The sequence below is a fragment of the Arachis ipaensis genome, chromosome B2, assembly GCF_059453495.1.
Source record: "Arachis ipaensis isolate K30076 ecotype BB chromosome B2, ASM5945349v1, whole genome shotgun sequence".
Lineage (NCBI taxonomy): Eukaryota > Viridiplantae > Streptophyta > Magnoliopsida > Fabales > Fabaceae > Arachis > Arachis ipaensis.
Window position 1 is genome coordinate 69,052,519 of NC_142437.1, and position 18,029 is coordinate 69,070,547.

An 18,029-nucleotide genomic window follows, 5' to 3' on the forward strand; every position below is an offset into this window, starting at 1 on the left:
AGTGCTGGGCGTAGTGACAGACGCAAAAGGAGGGTGAATCCTATTCCAGTATGATTGAGAACCTCCAGATGATTAGCCGTGCCGTGACAGAGCATTTGGACCATTTTCACAGAGAGGATGGGATGTAGCCATTGACAACGGTGATGTCCTACATAAAGCTTGCCATAGAAAGGAGTAAGATTGATTGGATAAAGACAGCAGGAAAGCAGAGGTTCAGAGGAATGAAAGCATCTCTATACGCTTATCTGAAATTCTCACCAATGACATACATAAGTATCTTTATCTTTATTTTATGTTTATTTATTATTATTATTCGAAAACTCCATAACCATTTAATATCCGCCTGACTGAGATTTACAAGATGACCATAGCTTGCTTCATACCAACAATCTCCATGGGATCGACCTTTACTCACGTAAGGTTTATTACTTGGACGACCCAGTGCACTTGCTGGTTAGTTGTGCGAAGTTGTGAAGTTATGTTTGGACCATGGTATTGTGCACCAGGTTTTGGCGCCATTGCCAGGGAGAGAACGAACAACAAATTTTACAACCTGAGTAACAATTTCGCATTACCACTGCTTTAGGCCAAAACCTTTAAGATTAGTGTCTGGTTTTCGATTCTAAATTATTTTTATCCTTTCAAAACAATAAATCAGTTTTCAAAATATTATTTTCCAAACTACGCGGTACGGGATAGACTAGAGCCGATACTGCCAGCTTAAGCGCCAGTACGCATTTTCACAGAAACTTTTTCGAAAGAAAATACATTTTCCAACTCAGAAAAATTCACTGAAATCAAATTTCACATTTATATTTTCAAATTAAAACTTCTAAATTTTGAATCTATTCCGAGCACTAAAATTACTTTATTAAAACGGTTTTACATGAAAACGCAGGTTCTTACATCCTCCCCTCCTTAAAAAGATTTTTGTCCCCGAAAATTTGAGTTACACGATATATCCCCATCAAAGCGTCCTGTCGTGTCGATGTTCCCTCTCGCCTTCCGCTGCGTCACTCTGATATCGTCATCAAGAACCCGAACTTCCTTTAAACAAATACTGATGTTTGTAACATTTTTCAAAACCTTCAAAACAAGTTTATTATAAACTAGCTCATTGTGAAAACTTTTTCAAAAGAGTAAAAAAAATCATTTGCTCGAAAGTCAATTACCTTAAATCACGATTTTCTTAAATAAAAGCTTTTCAATTTGAATCTTTTTCGATAAGATAAATTGGACACCTTTACAAATGAACAAAATCAGAAAACTCACTTCTCTTTTTAAACGATATCATTCAAACCAAGAATTTTCCCGATGTAGTTTCAAAACTGAATCATTTAAACCAAAGTTCCAAACCAAATTTCAAAATCATTTTAACCCTTAAAACTTTTTCAACATGGTTCAAGACTACACCAATTAGAAATTAAAAATCATAAGTAAAAACCACAAAAGAAACAGTCGGCATTCCTCTTGCCGCCAGTGTTGAGCCTCACCCATCAACTGATACGCCGCAACTCCACGAACTAGTTTTCCGGAACATGTTGAGCTCGTAACGCATAGGCTAGGTTAGCCATCCTCACTACCTCTCTGTTAACGTGATCGACCTCATCCGTGAGTTGCCATTCGGGTTTCCTTTCCACACTAAACAGTCGATATCAAGGTGATCAGTCTCAATATCAAAAGTCTAGTGCTTCAATTATCCCAAAAAGACACTAAAAAACAAGCATGCTATGAAATATCAAGTAGATAACCTAGATAGCATGAAAGAAAAATGACCCAGAGTGTGCAACGAAGCACAATCGGTCCATCCTTCAGGCTCACCAGGACGAACCGCTCTGATACCACTAAATGTAACACCTCAATTACCCTGAGCCTTACCTCTAGCCGTAAAGCAAAGGTTAATCAGAGGTTACGACAGTCCTAAGGCTTATACGTATTTATATATATAGAAGGAAATAATATAATCTAGAAGCCTGATGAAGGATATAGCTCAAGGACAAAGTTACAAAAGCGGGAAACGTTCACACGAAGCTAACGCATATGATACAAGGTAAGGGAATAAAACATATATAAATATAAGAATATAATAATCATAGAGAACTAGCTGCAGCTTGCGGAGTTTAAGCCGACAAGTTACAAATAGAAGGATACAGAGTTCTAGAATTAAAACAGCTTATACAACCTATCTCTCAAATAAGCCTCTAAGGCTATAAAGATAAATATACAAAAGGTGAGAGACTACTATGACGAAAGTAATATAGAAATAAACAAGGAACAAACCATACTCCGCTCTGTCACCATATCCGTAATCTCACCGACGTAGATTACAACCTGCATCTAAAAAAACAACAACAAAGTATGGAATGAGAACCGGAGGTTCTCAGTATGGTAACAGTGCCCAATGATGTAAGATGTAAGGCTTCGGGACACCGAAGGCAATTCTAGAACTTCACATCACATAATGATATTCAAGCTTAGAACAAAATAAATAAAAGAACTTAAACCATAAACTAGGGTTATCTAAACTTAGGGGGATTCTAACTAACACTAATCACACTGTTGTATCCCATCGCCACCGTGCGATCCCATCGCCACCGCCTACCTAACCTCCTTAGCACCAGACAATCACAATTAATGAAAACAAATAAAACACAAGTAGAAGCATATAAAGCAAGTAGTTCAAGTAAGCAAATAGGCATGTTATACAATTAGGCAAACTTACGTAATCAAAGCAAACAAGCACATAAAAGATGCATATGATGAATGCCTATCCTATTGGCTCGTGATATAACTTGTCGGTCCATAAATTCCAACCCGACAAATGCTTTCGGATGTCGCTTTTCTGCCGCACCCACGAATATAGTGTCGGGCACACTCTATTGACCCACGGATATTGTGCCGGGCAGACTTTATTTACCCACAGATATAGTGCCGGGCACACTCGCATGCATAACCCAAGGATATAGTGCCTGGCCCACTCTTGCAGTAGAAAAGATTATTAATCATAGTTCAATTCCAAGGACATAATACCCTGCAAACTATCATACTTAACCCAAGGATATAGTGCCTGAAACACTCTCAACATTCATCAGGATCATTCATCCCTTTTTGAGTCTTCAACTCATCATAACCATCATCAATTAATCACTTCCATTCCGAGCTCATTAGTTCATCAATTTCCCAATTTATTGTCAACAATCACCATATGCACCACTCTTCCTTCTCTCTCAACTAACTCATCCGCAATATACCAGAAACCTAAACCTCCGTTTGCTAACTTTTCAAAGGAAAACCCAACTTAAACCCCTAGGACCTTTCTAATATTGCAACACTCCAAAATAAGCCCAAGAGTCTTAAAATGGTATTATAGAACCATACAACCTTGTCAAAAAGGTGAAATAGTTGAAAACAAAGTTTAAAATTATGAAACAGGGCGTGTGCGTCTACACAGGGGAGTGCTTGCACACACCCAGGAAGATTTTGAAAGTGTGCGTACGCAACGGGGTGTGCGTACGCACAGGTAATAAAATTTATAAAGTCTGTTCACTCGCACAAGCTGTGCGAGCGCCCCTAACAGACGTCCCTTCCCGACTTGTGCGTGCGCATAGGGATGTGTGTCCGCACAGGTCGTAATTCTTCATTGATGTGCGCGTGCACAATCTATGCTAGCGCTGCTACCAAAGCCCTTTCGCCTGCCTGTGCATACGCACAGGTTTGTGCGTCCGCACAGAATAACATTTTTGCATTGTTATGCATGCGCACAAGGCTGTGCGTGCGCACATATCAGAAATCCTGAAATTCTGCAACTTTGCAGAATTTCAGATTTTCAACACCAACTTTGAATGATCATAACTTCCTCTACAAAATTCCAAATTTTGCAAACTTTATATAAAATCGAAGGGTTTTCAATAATCTTCAACTATAAACCATGTTCAACAAAATTTGAAAACCGATGCAAAAGTTATGATCAGACTAAGTTCACCAAATATCCATTTTTACCCAAAATCTCATAAACTCAATTTTTAACCAAACCTCAATCCAATACCAACTCAATCACATATCAACCAAACCAAAATAGTCCAAGATTCATACAAACACTACCTCAACCATTTTCTCACTCACACAACCTTCTAAACCATTCAACAATTCTAACTCCAACCTAATTCACATTCTTCAAATTTCCATTAACCTTATTAACATCAACATGACTTCTCACCACTTCCATCATTATTCAACTATACCACATCCAACATTTAATATCTCAAATTATCAACCCCGTCAACACTCATCAATCCAAACATAAAATATAAAACACTATAATCAATCTTCCACCAACACCTTCACCAATCATCATTCTTTCACTATCAATCTTCATCAACAATCTCATTGATGCTTTGTACCAATAATCAACAATATACATTCATTCAAAATTCAATATACCTCATACCTCAATATCATTATTTAACAATATTTACAACATCAATTCATCAAGCATCATCAACCAACCAACATCAATAACCACTATAAATCCTCATCAATTCCATTAATTTATCACCAAACAATAACTAACATTTACCAACATCATAATACATCATTAGCACCAATGATCCTCAACAATTACCATCATCATACATATACCACAACAACCACATATCCAATTCAATCCTATCCTATGGGCCACTAGCCTAAGTGTCCATGAACATTACATATTACATAAAAGAAACCAAAACCATACCTTGGCCGATTTCCAAACGCACCAAACACCAAAATGAAGCCACCAAGCTTGATCCAAGGCCTCAACCAACTCCAACAAACACCAAAGCTCAAACTAACAACACATATATATACCAACATCAAAACCTAAGATACACAAAGCAACTAAACACAAGGGTTTAGTGAAACTTTACCTTACCCAACATGATTAGGGGTAAAATTCAACATTTACTCGCTACTAGAGATCACCTAAACAACCAAAACCACAAAATCTACTCAAAAACCAAACATAAAAACGCGCAGAACCTAGGGCACGAAACTGGGAAGTGAGACGCGATTTTTTACCAAGTTTCTTTGATAAAAACATAGATCTCGACAAGAGCTTCGCGTGGTCACAAACGGCTCGTCAATCGGAGCTCCGGATCAAAAGTTATGGCTTCCGAAAGATGGAGGTGAATAGTGCACTCTCTATTCTTCCTCCCTTCCCTCTTACCAGCGCCCCTTTCTCTTTTTGGGGAGCAAATGAGCTGAAAAACTCATTAAAGGAGTTTATATATGTTGGACCTTGGGACTGGTTTGGGCCCGGTCTAACCGTTAGTATTTTTGGTCCGTTTGGCCCACTTTGGGCTAAAACCTTTAAGATTAGTGTCCGGTTTTCGATTCTAAATTATTTTTATCCTTTCAAAACAATAAATCACTTTTCAAAATATTATTTTCCAAACTACGCGGTACTGGATAGACTAGAGCCGGTACTGCCAGCTTAAGCGCCAGTACGCATTTTCACAGAAACTTTTCGAAAGAAAATACATTTTCCAACTCAGAAAAATTCACTGAAATCAAATTTCACATTTATATTTTCAAATTAAAACTTCTAAATTTTGAATCTATTCTGGGCACTAAATTACTTTATTAAAACGGTTTTACGTGAAAACGCAGGTTCTTACACTCGACAGGCGACGGTGCGGTACCAAGTCACAGACCCTTTCTCCCTTTCCTAATGGTGACAGCAGCGCTCAATCGTGGTGTACTCCTCCACGTACGGTGACGGCGCGGTGCTCTCCTTGACGAGCGCGGTGCTCAATCGCGAGAAACCCCTCTCCCTTCTCTTCACCTTCTCGTTCTTCCTTTGTTCCTCCGTTTCTAAGTATTTGAGAAGACTGATTTTGATATTCTCTGAATTAATTCATTACAGTTTAGTTAGATTTTTACTTTTTAGTTAGTAAATTATTTTGCTGTTCTCTGGTTTGTTGGTATGTGATTTCGCTGTTCTACAGATTATTATTACTGTGTATAAAATTTTGTTATATGTATATAAGAGCAAATAAAAATTATAATATAAAGTGCTATAGAGATTATTGAACTGAGACGCTAAAAGTCTGCACAAACATTGTAAACAATCTTGCTGTAAAGGATTAAATTATCGTATCGAGAAGCTGATGAACACATTTGGGGGTTTCGATCTCATTGTTGGCGGCAGCCCTTGCAACAACCTTGCTGGGAGCAATAGGGTAAGCAGGGGGATGGATTAGAGGGCAAAGAATCTTCCCTCCTTTTTTATTACTGGCATATTTTTTACTTGGCTAAGAATATAATGACCACCAACCAATGAACTATGTCTAAAGAAAGAAAGAAAAAAAGAAAAAAAGAAAAAAACTGTTAATGTTCTTTGTAAAATCCAAACATTTTGGAGGTTATCTAACTTGAAAATAGTTTCTACACCCCATTTTTGTTGCCAAAGTAAAGGCAACGGGTTTAAATAAGTTTTCATTTTTCACATTTGTGATTTCATATAGTTTTGGGAGTTGATTGAGAGTATAGTTTGATTATCTGAGTTTTCTACTTACTTTTTTATGTGTGAAGACCATGAGATTTGAGATTCAGTAGAGTTATGTAATTGTATGCTTGACTCATTGAAAGGAATATAATTTAGATGCCATAGTATAATTTTCTTATTGTTATGTAGCAAAAAACTGTATTCAATATTTTTATTTATTTTTAGTTTAAGGGAGTACTTAACCTTTGTGGATGTTAAAAAATAAGTTTCTAAAACTATTTATTTGAGTTAGCTATCATTTTGTGCTTGAAAGTATCATGTTATGCTGAGAAAAATATTATGTTGAGACATCATTTATATTTGAACAAGTTCTTTAATGATTTTTTTCATTTAAAAGTTTAGAATTCTCTACTATATTACTTTTTATTTCTCCTCAACTTTATTTATTTCCGGTATTACTATTTGAGTTTTACTTTCTTTTTTTTTAATTTAATTTTTTCTTACCAAAATCTGAGAATTAGATGAATAATTCTAAACAAAATTGAATGAACCTTGAAAGAGATTTACTTTATAGCTTTGTCAAACAAGATTTATAATTCAGATGAACAAGGTTTAATTGTTACTCAGAAGTACTAAATCTCCTTAGGCTATTATTAAAAGAAATTTTTGGATGACTAATTTTACTAATTAATTCTTTTTTATTTAGTCCTCTTCATAATGGAACTTTTCACTTGCATTTTATTCTATTTTTGCATTTGAAGAGTCAAAAAAAGGCTTTGTACCAATGTCTCGTGATTATTTTATTTTTGGGACGTGCGAGTATTTTATTAGAGTTGAGCCGCTCCCGCTTTTTCAAAGCCAAGAGCTTTAACTACAGATCACTTATATATACACACTAAAAATCTACCATTAATATTAAGACACTTATCATCGTATATGAATATACACCAACTATATATTCAATTAGCTTAATTTGCTTAGCTAGGCTTCATGAATCATGACTGTGGTGCTTCACATGTTACAATGGTTGTAGATTTATACATTATCAAAAAACGTGATTTGCTGGACCATTACAACATGTATGTAAAATGTTATATCTGCATCTTACATTTCTTATTTTTTTTTATTTAGTTTTTATACAGAAGTACCAAAGAAAAAGAGAATTACAAATAAAAAAATGAACAGAGAATGGAATAAGGATTGTAATGTTTTTGTTCAAATCTAGATCTTTTATATTCATCAGAATTATTTCATAATTCACTGAGTTAACTAGTTCATATAGAATCGATTATTATTTTTTATTTGTTTGTTCTGTTGGCCACCTTGATTGAGTTAAATAGTTCATAGAGAATAATGTAAATTTTATTCTTTACTCTTTTATAGAGAAAGATTGCTTTAGAGGAGTTTGAGGAACATTGGTGGATATTCTAGGACTTAAAGATTGCAATTTGTTAAGCCATGACTCCGTAAGTTTTATATCTTATGTTGCAACAAACTTCTCTTGGTATGAATGTTGATGAAGCGCTTTCACTCTTGCGATCTAAGCAATCGTCTGCAAATAGTGCACAAAATCCAAACTTCATTCCTTGGCATTCTCCTCCATCGATTCATATACCAAATCATGATTAGGTATATGTGTGCTAAATTGTTGTAACACTTGAGTATACATGTTATTGTTAAGCTAATGTTTTGACTATAATTTTTTTGTCTATTTAAATTTGACTGCAGCTTTTTTATTGTTGGATGAGGTTTTCTGAAGAGATAAAGGCAATTCTTGACACAATGGTAAAGCACAAAGTCTTTTTGGTTTCATATAGAAAAATTAGTTTCTTTTTTGTTTAAGTTCATCATCAGAAAATCATGTATTCTGCTTACTTATGTTTATTATTTATTTGACTTGGTAACTTAGCAAGTATGTTAATTGGAACTTCGAAGACCTTTCTATATATATGCAATATATATTATTAGCTTATTCTCCCTATATTGATTAAATTGAATTTAAATATAGTTAGTGTGTCTTATATATCCTTCAATTGTCATATAAATATAATAAAGGTAAAAAATATATTACTTTAGATATTAAAAAAGAGAACCTAAGAAAAACTTAATAAAGTGTTGCTTTAGGTATTAGAAAAAGACAACTGCAAATAAACTTAGATAAGTGTTGCTTTAGGTCTATAAAAAAGGTAACTTAAAAGTCTCTGGACAAGTGTTGCTTTAGGTATATGAAAAAACAACTAGAAAAGACTTATATAAGTGTTGCTTTAGGTATATGGAAAAGCAACTTAAAAAAATTTGGACAAGTGTTGCTTTATGTATTAGAAAATACAACTCGTAAAAAGTGTTGCCATAAAACCTTATCTAAAGCATTGTGTTTGGGTCCTTTAAGACAACCCTTTCGTGGAGTTGCTTTTTTCGCAGAAAAGGCAACGCTTTTCGCAGAAAAGGCAACGCTTTTTGAAGGTTGCTATGAAAAGGGTTTCCTTATTATAGGCAACATTTTTAAAGGGTTGCCTCAGCCCAAATTTGTTGTAGTGATATTCAACCTCTGAGGCAGAAAGAATTTGGTTAAGAATTTGCTAACCAAATCTGTCCAAGTTGCTATACTTTCTTTAGGTTGTGTTTCAAGCCATTGACCATCTCGGTCCCTCACAGCAAAAGGGAATAACAACAAGCTGTAGACGTCAGCGGGAACCCCATTGGTCTTGATTGTATTACTGGTGCGCAGAAATTGTGATTACACTTTGATTATGTAAAATTCATTGCTCTTTCTTTCCCTGGCAATGGCGCCAAAAACATGATGCCAATACCATGGTTCACAACTTCGCACAACTAACCAGCAAGTGCATTGGGTCATCCAAGTAATACCTTACGTGAGTAAGGGTCGAATCCCACGGAGATTGTTGGTATAAAGCAAGTTATGGTCACCTTGTAAATCTCAGTCAGGCGGATATAAAATAGTAATGGGGTTTTCGAAAATAATTAATAAAATAGGGATAGAAATACTTATGTAAATCATTGGTGAAAATTTCAGATAAGCGAATAGAGATGCTTTCGTTCCTCTGAACCTCTGCTTTCCTGCTATCTTCATCCAATCAGTCTTACTCCTTTCCATGGCTGGCTTTATGTAATGCATCACCATTGTCAATGGCTACTTTCGGTCTTCTCTCGGGAAAATGATCCAAATGCCCTGTCACGGTACGGCTAATCGTCTGGAGGCATCACCCTTGTCAATGGTTACATCCTATCCTCTCAGTGAATATGGTCAACGCACCCTGTCACGGCACGGCTATTCATCTGTTGGTTCTCGATCATGCTGGAATAGGATTTACTATCCTTTTGCGTCTATCACTACGCCCAGCAATCGCGAGTTTGAAGCTCGTCACAGTCATTCAGTCATTGAATCCTACTCGGAATACCACAGACAAGGTTTAGACTTTCCGGATTCTCTTGAATGCCGCCATCATTCTAGCTTACACCACGAAGATTCCGATTAAGAGATCTAAGAGATACTCATTCAATCTAATGTAGAACGGAAGTGGTTGTCAGGCACGTGTTCATAGGGAATGATGATGATTGTCACGTTCATCACATTCAGATTGAAGTGCGAATGAATATCTTGGAAGCGAAATAAGATGAATTGAATAGAAAACAGTAGTACTTTGCATTAATCTTTGAGGAACAGCAGAGCTCCACACCTTAATCTATGGAGTGCAGAAACTCTACCGTTGAAGTGTACATAAGTGAATAGAGGGTAAGCATGGCCGAATGGCCAGCCTCCCATGGAGGTCTAGAGATCTAAAAATGATCAAAAGATCAATTCCCCGATGTCTAATACACTAGTAAAAAGTCCTATTTATAATAAACTAGTTACTAGGGTTTACAGAAGTAAGTAATTGATGCATAAATCTACTTCCGGGGCCCACTTGGTGTGTGCTTGGGCTGAGCTTGAGTGTTGCACGTGTAGAGGTCCTCCTTGGAGTTGAACGCCAGTTTTGGTGCCAGTTTGGGCGTTGAACTCCACTTTGCAACTTGTTTCTGGCGCTGGACGCCAGAATTGGGCAGAGAGCTGGCGTTGAATGCTAGTTTGCGTCATCTAAACTTGGGCAAAGTATGGACTATTATACATTGCTGGAAAGCCCTGGATGTCTACTTTCCAACGCAATTGTAAGCGCGCCATTTTGAGTTCTGTAGCTCCATAAAATCCATTTTGAGTGCAGGGATGTCAGAATCCAATAGCATCAGTAGTCCTTCTTCAACCTCTAAATCTGATTTTTGCTCAAGTCCCTCAATTTCAGCCAGAAAATACCTTAAATCACAGAAAAACACACAAACTCATAGTAAAGTCCAGAAATGTGAATTTAACATAAAAACTAATGAAAACATCCCTAAAAGTAACTAGATTCTACTAAAAACATACTAAAAACAATGCCAAAAAGCGTATAAATTATCCGCTCATCACAACACCAAACTTAAATTGTTGCTTGTCCCCAAGCAACTGAAAATCAAATAGGATAAAAAGAAGAGAATATACTATAAATTCCAAACTATCAATGAAGTATAGCTCCAATTAAATGAGCGGGACTTATAGCTTTTTGCCTCTTGAATAGTTTTGGCATCTCACTTTATTCATTGAAGTTCAGAATGATTGGCTTCTATAGGAACTCAGAGTTCAAATAGTGTTATTGACTCTCCTAGTTCAGTATGATGATTCTTGAACACAGCTATTTTATGAGTCTTGGCCGTGGCCCTAAGCACTTTGTTTTCCAGTATTACCACCGGATACATAAATGCCACAGACACATAATTAGGTGAACCTTTTCAGATTGTGACTCAGCTTTGCTAAAGTCCCCAATTAGAGGTGTCCAGGGTTCTTAAGCACACTCTTTTTTTTGCTTTGGACCTTGACTTTAACCGCTCAGTCTCAAGTTTTCACTTGACACCTACACGCCACAAGCACATGGTTATGGACAGCTTGGTTTAGCCGCTTAGACCAGGATTTTATTCCTTTAGGCCCTCCTATCCACTGATGCTCAAAGCCTTGGGATCCTTTTTATTTGCCCTTGCCTTTTGGTTTTAAGTGTTATTGGCTTTTTGCCTTGCCTCTTGGTTTTAAGAGCTTTTGGCTTTTTCTGCTTGCTTTTTCTTTTTTTTTTTTTTTTTGCCTATTTTTTTTTCTCTTTTTTTTTTCTGCAAGCTTTGTTCTTTGCTGCTTTTTCTTGCTTCAAGAATCATTTTTATGATTTTTCAGATTATCAAATAACATGTCTCCTTGTCATCATTCTTTCAAGAGCCAACATATTTAACATTCTTAAACAACAACTTCAAAAGACATATGCACTGTTCAAGCATACATTCAGAAAATAAGAAGCATTGTCACCACATCAATATAATTAAACTAAGTTCAAGGATAAATTCAGAACTCATGTACTTCTTGTTCTTTTGAATTAAAACATTTTTCATTTAAGAGAGGTGATGGATTCATAGGACATTCATAACTTTAAGACAAAGTTACTAACTACTAATGATCATGTATTGAAGACACAAACATAGATAAGCACTTAGCATAGAACACGAAAAATAGAAGAAATAAGAACAAGGAATGAATCCACCTTAGTGATGGTGGCGTTTCCTTCTTGAGGAACCAATGATGTCCTTGAGCTCTTCTATGTCTCTTCCTTGTCTTTGTTGCTCCTTCCTCATTGCTTTTTGATCTTCTCTAATTTCATGAAGGATGATGGAGTGCTCTTGATGTTCCGCCCTTAATTGTTCAATGTTGGAACTTAATTCTCCTAGGGAGGTGTTGATTTGCTCCCAATAGTTCTATGGAGGAAACTGTATCCCCTGAGGTATCTCAGGGATCTCTTGATTTGCAGTCAAATGTTCTACCACTGAGCTATAGACCCTTTGAGATGAATCTTTCCATCTCCCATGACTCGGAGGTGGAAGCCTTTGTCTTCCCTTTCCCTTTTCTAGAGGTTTCTCCGGTCTTAAGTGCCATTAATGGTAATGGAAAAACAAAAAATCTTATGCTTTTACCACACCAAACTTAGAATATTGCTCGCCCTCGAGCAAAAGAAGAAAGAATAGAAGAAGAAGAAGAAGAAGAAGAAGAAGATATGGGGGAGATGGAGGGATGTGTGTATGGATGTGAGTGGTGAATGGAAAACAGAAGGGATGATCATGAATGGAGAGAGAGGGTGAGGTGGGTGGGGATCCTGTGAGATTCACAGATCCTGAGATGATCCTGTGGTGTCCACAGATCTTGAGGTGTCAAGGATTTACATCCCTGCACCAATTAGGCATGTAAAATGCCCTTGCTCACAACTCTGGGCGTTTAGCGCCAAATTGGTGCCCATTTTGGGCGTTCAACGCCCATTTGTTGCCCATTTCTGGCGTTGAACGCCAGAACCATGCTTGTTCTGGGCGTTGAACGCCAAGCAGGTGCTTCCTCCAGGGTGTGATTTTTCTTCTGCTGTTTTTGATTCTGTTTCTAAATTTTTCGTTTATTTTGTGACTCCACATGATCATGAACCTATAAAGACATATAACTAAGAAAAATATAGTTAGATAAATAAAAATTAGGTTGCCTCCCAACAAGCGCTTCTTTAATGTCAATAGCTTGACAGTGGGCTCTCATAGAGCCTCACAGATGTGCAGAGCTTTGTTGAGACCTCCCAACACCAAACTTAGAGTTTGGATATGGGGGTTTGACACCAAACTTAGAGTTTGGTTGTGGCCTCCCAACACCAAACTTAGAGTTTGACTGTGGGGGTTTTGTTTGACTCTGCTTTGAGAGAAGCTTTTTCTGCTTCCTCTCCATGGATGCAGAGAGAGATCCTTGAGTTGTAAACACAAGGTTGTCCTCATTCAATTGAAGGATCAATTCTCCTCTGTCCACATCAATCACAGCTCTTGTTGTGGCTAGGAAAGGTCTTCCTAGGATGATGGATTCATCCTCTTCCTTTCCAGTGTCCAGGACTATGAAATCAGCAAGGATGTAAAGGCCTTCAACCTTTACTAACACGTCCTCTACTTGTCCATAAGCCTGTTTTCTTGAATTGTCTGCCATCTCTAATGAGATTTTAGCAGCTTGCACCCCATAGATTCCCAGTTTCTCTATTACAGAGAGGGGCATGAGGTTTATTCCTGAACCAAGGTCACACAGAGCCTTAAAGATCATGGTGCCTATGGTACAAGGTATTATGAACTTTCCAGGATCCTGTCTCTTCTGAGGCAATGTCAGTTGATCCAGATCACTTAGTTCATTGGTGAACAAGGGAGGTTCATCTTCCCAAGTTTTAATGCCAAATAATTTGGCATTCAGCTTCATGATTGCACCAAGGAACTTGGCAGCTTGCTCTTCAGTAACATCCTCATTCTCTTCAGAAGAGGAATACTCATCAGAGCTCATGAATGGCATAAGGAGGTTCAATGGAATCTCTATGGTCTCTAGATGAGTCTCAGATTCCTTAGGTTCCTCAGAGGGAAGCTCCTTATTGATCACTGGACGTCCCAGGAGGTCTTCCTCCTTGGGATTCACGTCATTCTCCTCTCTTGTGGGTTCGGCCAAGGTAATTAATTCAATGGCCTTGCACTCTCCTTTTGGATTCTCTTCTGTATTGCTTGGGAGAGTACTAGGAAGGATTTTAGTGATCCTTTTACTCAGCTGGCCCACTTGTGCTTCCAAATTTCTAATGAAAGACCTTGTTTCATTCATGAAACTTACAGTGGCCTTGGATAGATCAGAGACTAAGTTTGCTAAATTAGAGGTATTTTGTTCAGAGTTCTCTATCTGTTGTTGAGTGGATGATGGGAAAGGTTTATTATTGTTAAACCTGTTTCTTCCACCATTATTAAAGCCTTGTTGAGGCCTTTGATCCTTCCATGAGAGATTTGGATGATTTCTCCATGATGGGTTATAGGTGTTTCCATATGGTTCACCCATGTAATTTACCTCTGCTATTGCAGGGTTCTCAGGATCATAAGCTTCTTCTTCATAAGAAGCCTCTTGAGTACTATTGGATGCAGCTTGCATTCCATTCAGACTCTGAGAAATCATATTGACTTGCTGAGTCAATATTTTGTTCTGAGCCAAAATGGCATTCAGAGTATCAACTTCAAGAACTCCCTTCTTCTGAGGCATCCCATTACTCACAGGATTCCTCTCAGAAGTGTACATGAACTGGTTATTAGCAACCATGTCAATGAGTTCTTGAGCTTCTGCAGGCGTTTTCTTTAGGTGAATGGATCCACCTACAGAAGTATCCAATGACATCTTTGATAGCTCAGATAAACCATCATAGAATATATCCAGGATGGTCCATTCTGAAAGCATGTCAGAAGGACACTTTTTGGTCAGCTGCTTGTATCTTTCCCAAGCTTCATAGAGGGATTCACCTTCTTTTTGTCTGAAGGTTTGAACATCAGCTCTAAGCTTGCTCAGCTTTTAAAGAGGAAAGAACTTGGCTAAGAAAGCCGTGACCAGCTTATCCCAAGAGTTCAGGCTGTCTTTGGGTTGAGAGTCCAACCATATTCTAGCTCTGTCTCTTACAGCAAAAGGGAAAAGCATGAGCATGTAGACTTCAGGATCTACTCCATTAGTCTTAACAGTATCACAGATCTGCAAGAATTTAGTTAAGAACTGAAAAGGATCTTCAGATGGAAGTCCATGAAACTTGCAGTTCTGCTGCATCAGAGAAACTAGCTGAGGTTTCAGCTCAAAGTTGTTTGCTCTAATGGTAGGAATGGAGATGCTTCTTCCATGTAAATTGGAATTTGGTGCAGTAAAGTCACCAAGCATCCTCCTTGCATTGTTGTTGGATTCGGCTGCCATCTCCTTTACTTGTTCGAAATTTTCAATCAAGTTGTCTCTGGATTGTTGTAATTTAGCTTCTCTTAGTTTCCTCTTCAGAGTCCTTTCAGGTTCTGGATCAGCTTCAACAAGAATGCCTTTTTCTTTGTCCCTGCTCATAAGAAAGAGAAGAGAAAAAGAAAAGAAGAGGAATCCTCTATGTCACAGTAAAGAGGTTCCTTATTGTTAGTAGAAGAAGAAAAGAAGAAAAAATTCGAACAGAGATAGAAGAGGGGGTTCGAATTTGGTGAGTGATGTGAGGAAGAGATGTTAGTAGATGAATAAATAAATAGAAGGAGATAAGGGAGAAGGATTTTCGAAAATTATTTTTGAAAAAGGGTTAGTGATTTTCGAAAATATTTTTTTGAAAAAGGTTAGTAATTTTCGAAAATTGAAATCAAAAATTAAAATAATTAGTTAATTAAAAAGAATTTTTGAAAAAGAGGGAAGATATTTTTGAAAATTAGAGAGAGAGAGAGTTAGTTAGGTGGTTTTGAAAAAGATAAGAAACAAAAAGTTAGTTGAAACAAATTTGAAAAGATAAGAAGTTAGGAAGTTAGAAAAGATATTTTGAAATCAAATTTTTGAAAAAGGTAAGATAAGAAAATATTTTTGAAAACATATGATTGAAATTAGTTTTTTTTTTTTAAAAGATTTGATTTTTAAAATCACAATTAATGACTTGATTCACAAGAAATCATAAAATATGATTCTAGAACTTAAAGTTTGAATCTTTCCTAACAAACAAGTAACAAACTTGAAATTTTTGAATCAAAACATTAATTATTATTGTTATTTTCGAAAATTTGATATAAAAATAAGAAAAAGATTTTTGAAAAATATATTAAAAATTTTCGAAAATAACTAAGAAAAATGAAAAAGATTTGATTTTTGAAAAAGATTTTGAAAAAGATAAGATTTTTAAAATTGAAAATTTGATTTGACTCATAAAAATAACTAGATTTTAAAAAATTTTGAAAAAGTCAAATCTAATTTTCGAATTTATGAGAAGAAAAAGGAGAAGATATTTTTTTTTTTTTTTGAATTTTTAATGATGAGAGAGAAAAACAACAAAAATACTCAATGCATGAAAATTTTGGATCAAAACAATGAATGCATGCAAGAATGCTATGAATGTCAAGATGAACACCAAGAACACTATGAAGATCATGATGAACATCAATAACACATTTTTGAAAATTTTTTAATGCAAAGAAAACATGTAAGACACCAAACTTAGAAATCTTTAATGCTTAGGGACTAAGAATTCAAGAATGCATATGAAAAACAAGAAAAGACACAAAACATGCAAATGCAAAGATCAAACAAGAAGACTTACCAAGAACAACTTGAAGATCATGAAGAACACTATGAATGCATGAATTTTCGAAAAAATGCAAGATGCACATGCAATTGACACCAAACTTATAACATGACTCAAGACTCAAACAAGAAACATGAAAATATTTTTTGATTTTTATGATTTTATGATTTTTTTGTATTTTCTTTAATTTTTTTCGAAAATCATTTTGAAAAAGAAAAATAAAGATTCCAAAATTTTTAATATGAATTCCAGGAATCTTATGCTCTTTAGTCTAAAGCTCCAATCAAAGGGTTAGGCATGGCTTAATAGCCAGCTAAGCTTTAGTATGTAAATCAGGAACAGCAGCAGATGGATTAGCAACAACTAGCTTGCTCTTGATAACAAATTGGAAGCCTCAGTCCAAATGAATTCAGACATGGCTTTACAGCCAGCCAGGCTTCACATGCTTCATGAAACACTAGAATTCATTCTTAAAAATTCTGAAGAAAAATATATTTTTGAAAACATTTTTATTTTTATTTTTATTTTCGAAAACAAAGGAGAAATTTTTTGAAAGATTTTTTTGAAAAATTTTTGAAAACTTTTTGAAAAGAAAACCAAAAGAAAGTTACCCAATCTGAGCAAAAAGATGAACCGTCAGTTGTCCAAACTCGAACAATCCCCGGCAACGGCGCCAAAAACTTGGTGCGCAGAAATTGTGATTACACTTTGATTATGTAAAATTCATTGCTCTTTCTTTCCCTGGAAATGGCGCCAAAAACATGATGCCAATACCATGGTTCACAACTTCGCACAACTAACCAGCAAGTGCACTGGGTCGTCCAAGTAATACCTTACGTGAGTAAGGGTCGAATCCCACGGAGATTGTTGGTATGAAGCAAGTTATGGTCACCTTGTAAATCTCAGTCAGGCGGATATAAAATAGTAATGGGGTTTTCGAAAATAATTAATAAAATAGGGATAGAAATACTTATGTAAATCATTGGTGAGAATTTCAGATAAGCGAATAGAGATGCTTTCGTTCCTCTGAACCTCTGCTTTCCTGCTATCTTCATCCAATCAGTCTTACTCCTTTCCATGGCTGGCTTTATGTAATGCATCACCATTGTCAATGGCTACTTTCGGTCTTCTCTCGGGAAAATGATCCAAATGCCCTGTCACGGCATGGCTAATTGTCTGGAGGCATCACCCTTGTCAATGGTTACATCCTATCCTCTCAGTGAATATGGTCAACGCACCCTGTCACGGCACGGCTATTCATCTGTTGGTTCTCGATCATGCTGGAATAGGATTTACTATCCTTTTGCGTCTGTCACTACGCCCAGCAATCGCGAGTTTGAAGCTCGTCACAGTCATTCAATCAT

The 18,029-nt window shown here is 36.4% G+C and overlaps 1 non-coding gene across 1 annotated transcript; it reads left to right on the forward strand.

The window, feature by feature from the left end:
* The first annotated feature begins 14,819 nt into the window (after positions 1-14,819).
* LOC148574279 (small nucleolar RNA R71) lies at positions 14,820-14,927 on the forward strand. Its single transcript, XR_015906190.1, has one exon. It is a non-coding gene; the product is annotated as a small nucleolar RNA R71 (small nucleolar RNA).
* Positions 14,928-18,029: the final 3,102 nt, after the last annotated feature.